The sequence below is a fragment of the Pipistrellus hanaki genome (assembly GCF_964339955.1).
Source record: "Pipistrellus hanaki genome assembly, chromosome: 3".
In the NCBI taxonomy this organism is placed as follows: Eukaryota; Metazoa; Chordata; class Mammalia; order Chiroptera; family Vespertilionidae; genus Pipistrellus; species Pipistrellus hanaki.
Genome location: NC_140505.1, coordinates 107,216,205 through 107,232,572, shown reverse-complemented (window position 1 = coordinate 107,232,572; position 16,368 = coordinate 107,216,205). Strand labels below are relative to the sequence as shown.

General features: G+C 43.4%; 2 pseudogenes across 2 annotated transcripts in view; both read left to right on the top strand.

The window, feature by feature from the left end:
- The window catches only part of LOC311619692 (ras-related protein Rab-11A-like), a 42,471-nt pseudogene extending 38,704 nt beyond the window's left edge, over nt 1–3,767 (top strand). The window contains exon 2 of the transcript in view: nt 3,159–3,767. The product of the transcript in view is annotated as a ras-related protein Rab-11A-like (transcript). The remainder of the gene's footprint in view (nt 1–3,158) is intronic.
- Nucleotides 3,768–7,065: 3,298 nt separating this feature from the next.
- LOC311619691 (large ribosomal subunit protein uL22-like) overlaps nt 7,066–16,368 on the top strand; it is a 32,172-nt pseudogene continuing 22,869 nt past the window's right edge. Inside the window, exon 1 of the transcript in view lies at nt 7,066–7,576. The product of the transcript in view is annotated as a large ribosomal subunit protein uL22-like (transcript). The remainder of the gene's footprint in view (nt 7,577–16,368) is intronic.

Sequence of the window (16,368 nt, the reverse complement as noted above, 5' to 3'; positions counted from 1 at the left end):
TTCATGGATGGAGTGGGGCAGGTGTGAGAATCCAGACTCAGGTATTGGGCCTGAGAAATGGACTTATGTGAACAACAGTACAAGGGCACCCGGTCATAGCAGGACCCAAATTGTAGGGGACTTGATATGAGCTGTGTGTGTGGAACGAACAGAGTGGCTGAGCCCCAGCAGCCCCTGAAGCTCAGGTCTCCTCTCGTGGACCAGTCCTGACTGTGGGAGTGTGAGCTCAGAGAAGGGAGTTCATCTTCTACTATTTCCCTTGATTCTGTGCTCTCCAGTTCTTAACCCAGACACATCACCGCCCAACCCCCACTTCAAGGTGACATTGCCTTGTAGAGTGCAGCCTCTGGAATTTCCAGTAGAAGGAAAGGTCTTTGAGGTCAGAAACCATGTCCTCCCTCTTCATGGCCTCAGCAGCAGTGGCCTCTAAACTACTCAAGCTTTGCAAGGGCTGGCCCAGGAGTCTGTATTTCCAACAAATCCTCTCACCTGCTGATTCTAATACTCGCCAGCATGTGCAAACTGCCACCCTTCAGGACCTGGCACCAGGCTCGCCACCCAGTGGAAGCTAAGCAAGCAATTCAGGAAGAGAAATCCTGGAGATGATCTTTGGTCATTAAAATATGGCTCCATCCAGGAGTTTTTACTTCTCTCCCCATGAGGCTCGAAACTCTGAAACTTTGAACAGACAGGTATGTGGTTTTTTCTTTGTTTGTTTGTTTGTTTGTTTGTTTCTTCAAAATACCCACTAAACTGCTGTTCTGCTTATTGATAAATGGGGCTTGCTGAGCAATCCTCTGATTAACACCTGCCGCCACCCCCACCCCCACCCACACTTTCCTCCAGAAATGCTTGCTTCTCAGATCTTTAGGTATTTCTACAGCTTTCTGTAGGGAAGCCAGCACTTTGCCAAAGTGATCAGGGCTGTGGCTTTCACTCTCCTCTGCCCTTCACAATCCCCAACACAAAGTTCTCAGCCTGGGACGATCGGGACACCGTGGGAGGGGACACTGTAGTAAGGAGTGTTTGAGAAACAAGCTGCTTCCAGAACCTGGAGCGGCCCTTCATGTGGCAGCCCTCCTGTGGGCTGGTAGAAGTATCAGAGTCCTGGGAGCCACCAGAAGAGGCCACCTTGGCCCAACCTCTCGTCCTGGACAGGGGAAACCCCAACCCAAGGCAGCTTCGGAAGAGACCACTCAGGATATTAGCTCTTGGATCAAGCCAGTGGGGAAAAATGCAAGAAAAGCATGGCTAGGAATAATTTTCAAGCTCCATTTCAGATTCCTCTAAAATTTCCTTTGTTCTTGCTTATTGCCAGTACGTTCTCTCTCCATGGTGCTTGAATGCAACCAACAGCAAGGCTCCCCATATTCTCAAGTCAGCTGTCCAAAAGCCAAGCTGGCCTAGCATTTTCTCCATTAAAAACATGGCAGGTCACTGGAAAGATGTTTCCATCTTAGCTGTCATTAGTAATTTTGACTTGGGGTTCTGCAGTATGTGGAGAAGCCACATGCATCTTCTCTACTCCCCAACTGCCAGAAAGAAAAATAGCCACAAGCTTCTTCTTAAATGCCCTGAAGCACAATAGAGCCAGGGGACACTTAAGGAAATCAGAAACATCAAGGCAACCAGCTAAGGCAGTTCCCATGGAAAATGCTCCAGCCAGAGGTTTCTTTGAAGTGAGACAAGGTGCGGGTGGAAGCGCAGAGTTCTTAAGTAATTCTGAGTTTCTCTTCTCCCATAGAAGGCTGTGTATAAAGTGTGGCTTAACTGAGTGAAAAAATCCGCATGGTTCTCTTAATTAACCAATCCTGTTGAAGGTATAACTTTTAGAGCACAAAAGCGTAGTTAAGCACAATTAAAATCATTGTAAGCCACACAACTTGAGAAAATAGGCAGCTTCCTGGTTGTTGACTGGGCAAAACAAACATATAAACCAACAATACATATGCCAACAATAGTAAAACCTTGCTCACTCCAAGCACACCAAGGATCTTTTTGCAGGTGGACCTGTGTCAGACACTCGAGAACAGTGAGGTGTGGTAGAAAGAGCACTGGACTGGGAATCAAAAGACCTGGGTTCTTGTCTGGTTCTGCCACTACTGCCTGTGAGACTCTGGGCAGGTTCCTTCCCCTCTCTGGGACTACACGCGCTCATCGGTACTCTGAAGGGGCCAGGTTAGACTATCTCCAAGGGCCCTTCCAACCAGAAACCTTGAATCCATGACGATTTCCTTGGCAATTCAGGAGCTCATCACATAAACAGCTCCTGTTCTCTCAGAACCAACGCTTGCCACAGTTTATGCGAAGAAAGTAAAACAACACCAGTGTTGACCAGCAATGTGGTGTGGTCATTCCTGGGGCCCCAGTGCCCTGCTGGGGTCAACAAGAGCAAAACTATTTTTATAATAAAACTAAGATGTATTTGTCCTTGTCACTGCGTTGACACTGAGGGTGAGCTTGCAGAAGGGAAAGGAAGCCACTTTCACTTGGGAATGTCCTCGGTGAAGCAGTAAACAGTAATTTTATTAAATCTTAACTCCTGAGATTAAAAACTCAGCACTGGGGTGCCCCTACAGTGGCACCCCCTGGTCCCACCAATACCACTGCTGCTCCCCTTCACTCCTCAGCCACGAATGAGACAAGTGTGACTGACTGCCTTTTTAAAGTTGTCCTTATCAGAGAGTCCAGTGTTGGAACTACCGTGTTTCCCCGAAAATAAGACATCCTCCAAAAACAAGACCTACTTACAGGTTTCCTTCTGAGTGAAATATAAGGCATCCCCTGAAAATAAGGCCCCCCTAGGAGTCACAAGAAATTCACCAGGAAATTCAGGAATTGAATTGTTATAATGATGTTCCAGAAGATGATGCCATGATTGTCATTGAATAAATGAGTAAATTCTTAATACTGTAGATTCACAGTTTGTCTTGTTTGTGTTGACAACTACCATACTACCATACCATATACAGGTAATAAATTTCCTTTATTTTCATTTAACAATAAATGTGTACCGTATTCTTCTTCATGGAAAAATAAGACATCCCCTGAAAATAAGACCTAGCGCATCTTTGGGAGCAAAAATTAATATAAGACAGTGTCTTATTTTCGGGGAAACATGGTAGTAACCTCATGTCTCTATATTTACTTGAAATGAGTTTAATCTCGAAAGTAAGAGTGCCATTAGAGTGTAGATTGCAACAAGAAGCATCCAGGTTGATGGGAAAACAGTAAAGGCACAGATATGGGACACAGCAGGGCAAGAGCGATCCCAGGCTATAACATCAGCATACTATTGTATGCTGGAGCTATAGGTATCTTATTGGTTTATGACATTGCTAAACGTCTCACAATTGAAGTTGTAAAATGATGGCTGAAAGAACTGAGAGATCATACTGATAGTGACATTGCTATCATACTTGCGGGCAATAGAGTGATTTGCGTCATTTGAGGGCAGTTCCTACAGGTGAAGCAAGGGCTTTTGCAGAAAAGAATGGTTTGTCATCCATTGAGGTATCAGCTCTAGACTCTACAAATGCAGTAGCGGCTTTTCAAACCATTCTGACAGGGATATACCACATTGTTTCCTAGAAGCAAATGTCAGACACCTGTGAGAATGACATATTTCCAAGCAACAATGTGGCTCCTATTAATGTTCCACCCACCACAAAAAAGATAAGGCAAAGGTGCAGTGCTGTCGGACATATAAGGTGTTTCTCTTCTCCCATAGAGGGCTGTTGCAGTCCATTCCCAAGTCCGAGATTTAAATTTCTAATTCTTGTGGTCACTTTTGTGTTTTGTTTTTTAAAATATATTTTTATTGATTTCAGAGAGGAAGGGAGAGGAAGAGGGAGGGGGAGACAAAAACATCAATGTTGAGAGAGAATCATTGATCAGCTGCCTCCTATTCACCCCACACTGGGGATTTAGCCGCAATCTGGGCATGTGCCCTGACTGGGAATCAAACTGAGACCTCTGGTTCATATGTTGATGTTCACCACTGAGCCAAGCTGGCTGGTTACTTTTGTGTTTTATTACTTCCTCATACTTTAGGAATTTTCCGTGTTTTAAGTCTTTAGATTTTAGCTTTATAAAATCATCCACTTGTCCTGCATTACTGCAGCTTTTTTCATGCTGTAGCTTCACCAGCCTTAGTTTGATAAACTGAATGTTTGGATTCCTCAATTATTGTTTCCTTTTCATCATGCAAACCTGTCACTGTGTAAGACATGAGAACTTGATCACTTGAAGCTCACACTTGTTGAACATTTTGCCATAGAACCCCTTATAATTCACAATCTTTTCTCAGTGCAGTATCTATTTCGACAAATCTAAGAATTGCCCAAAAAAGAGCAGGATTTTGAGAGCTTGAAAAATTTCCATGGTTCTGGAATCACTTTCTAAAATGACTTAGTAGGGTTGTATAGTTCTGTAAGCATCAAAGTTTATTTGAGAGAGCATTTTTTTTTTTTGGACAATAATTAATAAACACAAAGACTGCTCAACACCTGACTGATTGGGCTCAGTGGATAGAGCATCTGCCTGTGGACTAAAGGGTCCCGGGCTCAATTCCAGTCAAGGGCATGTACCTTGGTTGCAGACACATCCCCAGTAGGGAGTGTGCAGGAGGCAGCTGATCAATGTTTCTCTTCCATTGATGTTTCTAACTCTCTATTCCTCTCCCTTCCTCTCTGTAAAGAATCAATAAAATATATATTTTTTAAAAAGACTGCTCAAAAAATGTTCTCTGTAAACCAAAAGGAAAATGCATATCAAAATATGGTGGTGGTCTGGCCAAGCATGTGTGGTGTGCGTCGCAGATTGCACCAGCCACTGTCTACATGGAACACACTTTTTACTTGAAAGAACAATTTATAGCCTATGACTATGAAAACACTGGTATCTGGCAGATATTTTTTCAAAAATAAGTGAGCCAGTCACTTCAACGAAAACAATTAATAGTACTTTTTGGCCAAGCACAAAATTTGAGCTTCAAGAGGAAATTTGAATTTTGGAAAATTTGCATCTACCTTTGTGACATTGATAGTTTCCCAGCACTTAATTTTTTTTAAAAAAATAAGATCAATTGTAACAAATATAACTTCTTTTAGTTGAGTAATGAAATGTGTGAACATTGAAAAGACCTGCATAAACATTTTCCAAATAAATGTATAATGTTATAAAAATGTCACATGGGTAAAAGATCCATTCAAAGTTTAAGATATATTAATGTATTTAAATGTCACAGAATAGGAAAAGTTGATTTAAAAAGTTAGTTGTGCCGAAACCGGTTTGGCTCAGTGGATAGAGCGTCAGCCTGTGGACTGAAGGGGTCCCAGGTTCTATTCTGGTCAAGGGCATGTACCTTGGTTGCGGGCAGGTCCCCAGTAGGAGGTGTGCAAGAGGCAGCTGATCGATGATTCTCTCTCATCGATGTTTCTAACTCTAACTTTCTATCTCTCTCCCTTCCGCTCTGTAAAAAATCAATAAATATATATATATTTTTAAAAGTTAGTTATGTGTTTTCAGATTCCACATAACAACTAACTTTAAGAAACCACTTTTTTTGTTGTTTTGTTATAGTATCACAGAAGACTATGCAAAATTATTTTTTAAAGCTATTAAAATATTTGTCCCTTTTCTAACTACATATCTGTGTAAAACTGCAATTCATCATATACTTCAACCAAAACACCATATTGCAACAGACTGAATGTAAAAGCAGAAATAAAAATTGAGCTGTCTTCTATTAAGACATTAAAAAGATTTGTAGAAATATAAACCAGTGGTTCTCAGTCAGGGGGATGTTGTCCTCCTCATCCACCCCAAGGCGATGTTAGGGAACGTTTTGGTTTTCATAACCGGTAGGAGGGAGTGCTCCCAGCATCCTGTGGGTAGAACTCAGAGATGCTGCAAACACCCTGCAGCGCACAGGACAGCCCACAACAAAGAATTACCTGGTCCAAGATTTCAGTCGTGCCAATGATGGGAAACCCTGGTATCAAATAATGCCACTCTCACTAAGATGTTTTTGTCTCAAAAATATTGGTATTATCATGTAATGGGCTTGTTATTGTTACTTTAAGTGTCTGAATATTATTTTTATTTCATAGTTTTAATTTATAATTTAGTAACTATCAATAGATGTAACCCACATAAATAATGGCTCTTTGTTGTCCGCAATGATTCCTAAGATTATAAAGGGCTTCTGAGAACAAAAAGTTAAAAAACTCCTGATAGATATAATAGGATATATAGATTGCAAAACCAAATTTGTTGAGCAGCCCTCCACATTAGCCACACTAAAGATAAGAAAAGGTCATGGCAGGTATGCCCAAGGACATGCAGTTTCTTCTTAAGAAAAGAAGGTATCTGAGGGGAGCAGAGTAAAGAGATCAGTGTTTGGTGTCAACAATGCCAGTTTAAGCTTCTTACGTGTCACGGTATCTGATCACTGCTAGGAATGCAATGGTGACTGAAACGCAGGCATTATTCCCCAAAAGCTTGCTGTCTAAAAGGGAAGAAAGACATAACTGAAATTTTAATTGAAACATGGGTAGAGAGAAAAATATGTGCATGGGGTGTATGAGGTCAATGGGGATGAGCCTTAGGTTAGGGTGGTGGAATTCGGGAGGAGGTCAAGATAGGGAGGGCTTCCTGGAGGAAGTGACTGCTGAGTTGTCTTGAAGAATGAGTAGAAATTTGGTTACTGAGAGTGGAGGGACACTGCAGAGAAGGTGGTGTTCCAGGTAGTGGGAACCGCATAAGCAAAGGCTCAGAGTTATGATATTCCATAATAGATTAGGAGAAGATGTGAAAGGGATAGAGAAAAGGAAAAATATGCTATATAAAAGTATCAAAAAATAAATTTAATTCCCCCAGTAAAATTAAGATGTTTTAAAATTAAAAAACAACAGGTCTGATAACATTAAGTTATCTGTATTTTTAGAAGGCTGGTTCCTAATTTAGGTACACTATACAAAGTACCTGTTTGGAAAATAAAAACAAGATTTTGCACTCTCTTCCTGAAAGCAGCCAGAACCTCTGAAAATGGTTCCCTATTAACTTGACCCAGAAAACCCCACAAAATCATGCAAATCAAGAGGTTCAAATCTTCATGTTCACTTTAAGAACACCCGTGAAACTGCCCAGCCCATCAGGGATATGTATATCTAAAGAGCCACCAGGTATCTGAAGGATGTCACTTTACAGCAGCAATATATGCCATTCCTTCATTATAATGGTGGGGGCGGTAGGTGTTCCCAGGCCAAACAGGGGGGCCTGGCCCAGGGTCAGAGGCCCAAAAGAGTGCTGAGTTTTTGCTGCCTATGCTTAACAATGCAGAGAGCGATGCTGAACTTAAGAGTTTAGGTGTAGACTGGTTTCTGAGCTCCTCCAGGTGAACAAAGCTTCCAAGATGCGGCTCAGAACTTACTGCTCATGGGCGGATTACCCGCATGGGCTCTCCCTGCCACACTGAGAGGATCCATCCTGAGACAGAGCAGGTGGTTCTTAAACCAGAAGAGGAAGTGCACAGAAGAAAAGGGTGTCCCAGAAGAAACCGAGGAAACAAAACGTATGGCCTGCGAGTAAATTCAACATAAAATCTACGCTAATAAAAAAGAAAAATGCTAATTGACCATACCTTCGCTATGCCCATAGCCAATCAGGAGTGTTACGCAAATTAACCCAGCAAAGATGGCTGGTAAATTTGTATATGCAGGCGGCAGAGGCCCTATGCAGCTGATGGAGTTGGGGACATGGGCAGGCAGTTTGTGTCTGGGGGGGGGGGGGAGCAAGGGGGGCAGGCAGCACCTGAAGCTACTGGTGGATCCAAGCTGAGATGGAGACCTGGGCAGGCAGCATCAGGTGGGTCCAAGCTGCCCTGCAATCAAGGGGCAAACAGCCATCGTCCAAGCCGCCCTGTGATCATGGGGCAAACAGGCCAAGCAGAGCCGCCCATGATCCCATGATCACTGGGCAAAGAGCCCATGCCCAAGCCACCCTGTGATCACAGGGCAAACAGGCCAAGCCAAGCTGACCCACTATCGTTGGGAGAACAGAACAGACCAGGCCAAGCTGACCTGTGATCATGGGGTGAACAGGCCAAGAAGAGCTGACCCCCATGGGTTATGATAGTAAGCCTCATTTGTAATCAAGCCTGTAGGTCTCTCTATCTGAATATTTCTGTAATACCTATCACTTTAGCATACCAGAGATTGAGTTCATTTGTAAAAAATAACAATAAATGTCACCTGATCATTTGATCTTCTAGTAATATTTTATAGCAAGATGTATTATTCTAGTTATTTAACTATTACAAAACTGATGCGTACAGAAATAAATTACATTGAACAATAAAGAATGACTCAAATATCAAAGCATAGTAAGTAGGGCCTCCCTGTCCTGTGCCTCAGATATCATAGCATAGTACACATGGAACTCACCATGGGTTGTGATAGTAAGCCTCATTTGTAATCAAGAGAACAAGCCAGGCCAACCTGACCTGTGATCACGGGGTGAACAGGCCAGGCAGAACCTGGCCAAGCTTCCCTGCAATCCCAGGCGAAGAAGCCGCTCAGCTGACCAACCTGCGCTATGGACCTGTACCCATCTAGCCTGTAGCCATGGGAAGTCCCCTCTCCCCAGAGTTAGGAGCACCAGCCCAGGTCTACCCAGCAGCCTGGTCCTGACTGCAGGGGTGAGTTCCTGCAGGCTGAGATTTGATCCTTATGCATTAGCAGTAGGAGACCAGTGCCTTTGTTATTGCTGTGTGTCTGGGTTTTAATTGGACAAATGCCCGTCAGTCAGTTTAGCAAAATATTTTTGGAGGAGAATTCTGTCTGGGTTTCCTCAAATTCCCTCAGCCCCTACTCACCCCTCTGTAAAGGTGCATAACAAGTGAGGCCCTTTAATAAATAAAAATCAGCTGCTTCATGAGTATGGCATCCCTTCCTCTTTTTAAAGGAAGCTGAGTTCCATGTGTACTATGCTATGATATCTGAGGCACAGGACAGGGAGGCCCTACTTACTATGCTTTGATATTTGAGTCATTCTTTATTGTTCAATGTAATTTATTTCTGTACACATCAGTTTTGTAATAGTTAAATAACTAGAATAATACATCTTGCTATAAAATATTACTAGAAGATCAAATGATCAGGTGACATTTATTGTTATTTTTTACAAATGAACTCAATCTCTGGTATGCTAAAGTGATAGGTATTACAGAAATATTCAGATAGAGAGACCTACAGGCTTGATTACAAATGAGGCTTACTATCACAACCCAAATTTATTGCTTGAAAAAAAGCAGGGAGCCAAGTAGAAACTGAACCAAATATAAGCCCTTGAAGGGAAAATGTAAATTGGATAAGCTTTGTTATTACAAGAGCAAGAAGAAAAAATTCAAATGCAAGAATGAAAACCACATTGTATTCACTCTAAGTAGCTGTTAAAGAAAAAAGAATGATATACAGTACTATGAAAATACTACAGATTGTAAAGGCATTTGTTCAAAGAGGATTTCCTAGAGTAGGTGGTATTTCAGTTAATTTTTTAAAATATATTTTATTGATTTTTTACAGAGAGGAAGAAAGAGGGATAGAGAGTTAGAAACATCAATGAGAGAGAATCATCGATCAGCTGCCTCTTGCACACCCCCTAATGGGGATGTGCCCGCAACCAAGGTACATACCCTTGACCGGAATCGAACCTGGGACCTTTCAGTCCGCAGGCCGACGCTCTATCCACTGAGCCAAACCAGCTTGGCTCAGTTAATTTTTTTCAAATGTGAAGAGGTTAGCTAGATAAGAAAAAGGTGTACGAGTCCCAAATTGCAGAGGGTGAAAGCAAAGCTGAAGGATCTCCTCCCCCTCCCCCCCATGTGCACGAATTTTGTGCACCTGGCCTCTTGTTCTATCTAATAAAGAGTGAATATGCTAATTGGCCCTCACACAGATGTCAAGATGGTGGTGCCTACAGCCAATAAGGAGGGAATAGCCTAATTGACTGCCCTACCCTCAAAGATGGCAGCACCCACAGCCACAAAATGGTGGCGCCCAGTCCCTTCAGCCCCACTGGGGCAGCAGGCATGCACCTGCCTCCGGAGTCCCCAAGTCCCCTCAGCTCCCCAGCCACCCAGGGCTGGCCCAACGTGCAGGACAGCCTTGGATGGAGGCTGCCCAGCCACCCACGGCTGCCCGAGGATCAGGTAACCAGAGGTGTGATGGGGCATCGCCTTCCCCAGATTGCACGGTCTTCTCCTGCCCCTGAGGGCTCCCTGACTGTGAGAGGAGGCAGGCCAGGCTGAGGGACCACCTTCCCCCTCCAGTGCATAAATTTTCATGCACCGGGCCTCTAGTAAATAATAATAAAGTAAAATAAAATAAAAAGAAGAACAATACTTTGCTCCTTTATCCTGATGCAACGTGAAATGCAGCAGCCCCTTCTCCCTTTTGGCTCTCCTCTGTCTATACACTATTTCTATCACTGGCTCACAAGGGCTTCCCAAAATGTTCATGTGGGTCAACAGATCCTGCTAGGAAAGGATGAGAAAAGTCCACTCCCTTATGGTTCATTAGCATGAACACCCCAGCCCAGGAATTCACTCCACATTTTTCATAAAGGACTTCTATGGTTAGTTTATGCAAAGACTTGTGATACTGTTTTTCACCCACCAAAGAAGTTGGTCAAGGTGGTTGAATGTTTATGTCAGAGCAGTATATCAACACCATTCTGGAAAATGGGGTGGCCCTGCTGAGGGAAGAGAAAGGAATGTTGTTAGTAGTGATCATGGCCTGACTGTTCCGCTTACAACTTTCATCAAAGGTTGGATTGATCCAAAGGACATGCTGGCATTTGCCCAGGGTCCCAGGGGAGGGCCTGCCCTTTCCAACAGCAGCCTGTTTGACACACACCTGGTACTCTGCCTCCAATAGAAAACAGATTGATACCATTGGCATTAAAGAGGGCTAGCCAAGACCCAGGCCTCGGGCCTTGACTCCCAGAACCCCTCAGAGGGTCTGTGCAAGCTGGTGTCAGGGTGGCCCATGGAAGACAACCTGGGATGGCCATTTTTTCCAAAACAGTGAGCAACCTTTACCCAGGTTGGGCATGGCAGTCAGGAGAGGGAGCTGAGACAATAAAGGATGGCCTGCCCCGGGTTCATCTGAGTGTGAAGGTGATTCTAAAAGCAGGAGAAAGAACCATCAAACAGAGGCTGGAAGCCCAGAAGCAGGCTGAGAGTCTCTAAGCAGAATGCGGCAAATGGCAAAAGTGTGAGGATACTTGCAGTGAGCTGTGAGCAGTGAGCAGTGAGCGAGAGAGTGAGCAGGTCAGTTCTTAAAAGCTACGTGGCTCAGGGGCAGGCAACCTAACTAAAAGGATCTCACTCTTAGAAAACTAGAGTTGACATCCTGCTTGCCAGTAGTCCAGTGTTGGAGAGTTATTCCTGGACATTGTGAATGCCTACAGGCCCCGCCTAGGAGACCAGTGGGTGTGCCTGAGGAGGTGAGCATGGCCAGTGTGCTCTGTGTCCCCAGAAGGGCCTTGGCCTTTCCCCCCTCCTGGTCCAGGGTGCAGCCTGGAGTGAAGGTTTATCAATCAAGTTTCTAAATCCCAGTGGAATCATATCCCCCCATCCCCACCCCATTAGTGTTACTCCACATTACAAACCAGTAGGTTCCTGCTTCACCAACAGGTGTGCAACTTGCACACATCTTCGAGGACATGCACGCATATTGCATACATGGCTAAAGGGAGACAGGAGGCTGGAGGGCATTTCATTTAGAGAAGGTGCCAATGTCAGGCGTTGGGCCAGAGAACTGATATGCATCTATGCATTGCCCATGGACACAGACAATAATGGTGTGGGGCAGGAGCCAGGTAGAGGGAGGCAAAGAGGGAGAAAAGGGGGAACAACTCAACAATAAAGCTTTGTTTTAAAGGAATAGTGTGCACCAGTGGCCACCAAGCATGTCAAACTCATGGCCAGTGGGCCGCATGCCTTATGTGAGTTTGACATTCTTGGTCCACCTTTCCTCCTCCATGCCTGCTAAAACCATCAAGCAAGCAAGCTGACCTGATTTGCACTGCCCTGATAGCCCTCAAGTAACCCTGAGAAGTGTTTCTTCATACAGGCTATCAGAATTCAGTAGCAGAAACCTCATAGCTTCAATAATGATAATTATTATGAAAACAATAGCTAAGAATGCCCATCGCTGTTCTAAGCTCTTCACAAACATTAATTCCTTTAAATGCCATAGTTGATAGGATGCTTTATTAACAAAGTAAAACAACAAAGTGAATTTACCTGCGTTTATTAACTAATAATACCCTATTTCCCCGAAAATAAGACAGTGTCTTATATTAATTTTGCTCCCAAAGATGCACTAAGTCTTATTTTCAGGGGATGTCTTATTTTTCCATGAAGAAGAATATGGTACACATTTATTGTTAAATGAAAATAAAGGAAATTTATTACCTGTATACGGTACGGTAGTACTGTAGTTGTCAACACAAACCAGACTAACTGTGAATCCTACAGTATCAAGAATTTACTCATTTATTCAGTGACAATCATGTCATCATCTTCTGGAACATCATCGTAACAATCCAATTCCTGAATTTCTTGGTGAATTTCTTGTGACTCCATTTCTTTCGGAATCAGTGGACCAAATCTCTCATGTTTAGCCTAGGGAGGGCCTTATTTTCAGGGGATGCCTTATATTTCACTCAGAAGGAAACCTGTAAGTAGGTCTTATTTTTGGAGGATGTCTTATTTTCCGGAAAAACTGGTAGAAAGGTTAAGGCATCTGCTCAGTACCACTCCTCTGAGCAGCCCCCACCCTGACCAATCAGGAGGCTGCTGAGCAGGCCCCACCCTCACCAATCAGGAGGCTGCCAGGCTGCTCCCTCCCTGGACCTCTTCTCAGGGCACCAGGAGGGCAGCATGTCCCTCTTCTGACGCTTGTTTTGTTTCAGCAGTGATGACAATGAGACAATGTGCTTGAAGCTCTGGGTGTATCATGTATGCTTTTGATCTGATTAAAAGCAGGAGTGGGAGGTCCGCCAATCTGCAGGCTCTGTCAACTCCTAACCCAGTTATGCTTCACTCACAATTCCCTCCTCACAATAATCCTCCATTTCTGTGGCACACAGATCTCCCTTCACCAAGGTGCTTTGAGGACCAAGTGCTTCATTCACCTACATGCTTTTCTTTCCAGCGCTGCAGCTTGCGGTGGCCCCCGTGGGGTCACCGCGTGGAGCCCCTGCCAGCAGCTGCAGCTTACCTTTTGTCAACAGTTGGTCCCCTTCGCTCTTGCCCTCGGAGGGATCCAAACCTGCCACTGGGCTGCCTGGGTCTTCTCTTTGTTTTTTGCTCTCTTGTCCTATGAGTTGTAGGCAGCCTACAGTTTCTCTTATGTGTAGGAGGCTTGCTCCTGTAATGGAAACTGCGTTCATGGCATAACCTTGATGCTTTTTCCTTTCCTCTCACACCAATTTGACCTATAAATTTCCCCTCTGGCCAAGCCTTCTCTCATTTACTAATCACAAAGAAATGTCTAGAGGGAACTGAGAGCATGATTAGGAAATCAGGTTTTACAGAAAGAAAAAGAAAAAAACTAAAAGTGGGTGACTTTGGAGGAAAGCTTCTTGCCTCCCTAGGATTTTGCCCTAGTTAGGCTCGCTCCAGAGTGGTCAGAGACAGTGGTCCCAAAACAGTTATCTGGACCAGATATTTCCCCTTGTCCCCCAGCCCCTCAGAGGTCCACAGGCCAAAATAGTGCTAAAAGCAAGATGACAGAGCCAGAACAACAACAACAACAAAATACTGGGATGGTGATTACCTGATTTAAAAACATGAGGTTCAGGAAGGCATTTCATACAGGACAGGAGTGTTCACCAGCATCCAGGACTTTCCTTGCTCCAGAATGGCTGAACAGGCTCCATAGCACATCTGATAAGAAAGGAAATTAACCCAAATCCTTGTCTTGCTTCCAGGTTAAGAAGGACTAGGATAGATTAACTCATTACTGGTCACTTCCATAGATATATGAAAGTGCACAAAACTTTTAGACCACCCTGTACCTATTATATTGAAAATATAATGGGAGATGTGTTAAGATGAATGGGATTGAATTGTTTTCAAAGACATGATGTTTAATCTTAAATCAGAACAAATAAATTCACTCGTAAGAAGATTTGGGGGTGTGCAATGTGGCAAAGGGAGCTAATACCAGCCTCTGTGTTAGGAACAAGCCTGGGAGATGGGGAAAAAGGGTCACTGTGGCTGGAACAGTGATGGGAGAGGTGGCAGGGACTGGGGTACAGGCCAGGGAAGTAGGTTTGGATTTTATTATGAATCTGAAGGACAGCCCTTGGAAAGCTTTTACCAGAAGGGTTATGTGGTCAGTTTACATTTATAAAGATAACTCCACATGGTCAAGGGACAAAAAGCAGAACTCCAGGCAAGAAATAATGGTGGCTTTGACCAGGGTGGAAGTAGTGGAGAAAGAGATGGGGCAGGGAAGGAAAGGAGAGGGAGAGAGAGAACCATACTAATTTGGGAAATATTTTAGTGACAGTCTCAACAAGACTTCACGAGAGACTGGATGTGAGTCAGGAGGAGAGAAAGGAGTCAAGGATGAGCACTAGAGTTTTGGCTTAAGCAACAGGTGAGACCATTCAATCAGATGGAGAAGAGAGAAACAGGTCTGGGAGTTGACATCAAGAATTCTGATCTGGACGTGTTGAATGTGAGAAATAATAGTTTATAAAAAGTAAGTTATCCCAGGGCCTGTAACATGTCCCTGGAGCTGTGTGTTTTCCCTGGGGTTTTAAACTCTACTGAGAGGACTATCTGCAGAGCCCCTGGGGTTATATGTCATCCTCAAGGTCAGCAAAAATGGCTTTGTCTTGGTCCACTCATTCATTCATTTGTTCCAGAAGGAAGGTCTGCATTTCCCTCAATCTATATAATAAACCAACATCTAGAGACCTTTAGAAGAGGAATTGGCCATTTTTCTATTTGAATATTATTGTTCTTAGTATAAATAGGCATTAAAAAGTACAAAGAAGGCCAGAGCAGGACTTCTTGACCCCTCAGTAAAAGATGCATCCAAGGGACAAACCCAGCCTGAACAGGCTTATACCTGCTCTGGGTCCTGCCTTGGAATCCCTTGCAACCTACATGGGAATTTCCTCACACAGACACCCTGTCCCCAGGAAACCAGGCAGCCAACACCAAGAGCGACCAAGCTGTTCACATGAAAGGGAAGATAGGGACTGGTGGGGGATCCCAAGACATAGCTGCCTCCAGCTCCCCATCTCTCTACCTTCTTGCACAGCATTCTGGAAGGTGGGCTCTGAAAAGTCATTTTCCTCTATGTCTTTGGTTTTTTATTATATTCTCATGTTTAATGTTGTATTTCTGCTTTCTCTGTTTAACAGAAAGAAATAATAGCCACTGTATAATGAGTTTTTCAGTTATTTTATCAAGTCTTCAGACTTTCCAAGTTCTAAAACATTTTGTTTCAATATTATTTCCATTGCTCTGCATTCTTTATGTTTTTCCCCCATATCTAACCTTTTTAAGCTAGAGTTTTAGTATTCCAATTCATTTCCACACTTCAATTTTTAGTTAAGTAGTAAATGCTATGAATTTTCCTCTTTGAATAACATTAGCTCTAATCTACAGATTTTGGTGTAAGTGGTTTTCTTAATCCCCATCTGAGGATATGTTTTTATTGATTTTAGAGAGAGAAAGAAAAGAAGATATAGAAACATTGATATGAAAGAGACATCAATCAGTTGCCTCCCATACATGCCCCAACAGGGGTCAAACTCGCAACCTAGGTATGTGCCCTGACAGGGAATTGAACTGGCAACCTTTTGGTGTACTGGAAGACATTCCTACCAATTGACCTACCCCAGCCAGGCCTATAGTATTTTTATTTTTGTATCTTCTAAATAATTGTAAGATTTTGGTTTTTGTGATTTCAAAGATTGTTTTTAAAGTTTTGTCATGTTCTATATTTACTGAAGTGTGATAACGAAAGTGATCTTTATAAGAAAATTAATGTTATTTCTCAAACAATTTTTGAGGTCTTCTACATAGTTCAAAGGGTGAGAACTGATTCATGGTCATCTAATCTTTTTTTATTATTACTATTTCAGAGAGGAAGGGAGAGAGAGATAGAAACATCAATGATGAGAGAGAATCATTGTTTGGCTGCCTGCTGCATGCCCTTTATTGGGGATCAAGCCCGCAACCCGGGCATGTGCCCTTGACCAGAATCAATCCTGGGTCCCTTTAGTCCAAAGGCCAATGCTCTGTCCACTGAGCCAAACTGGCTAGGGCCACGG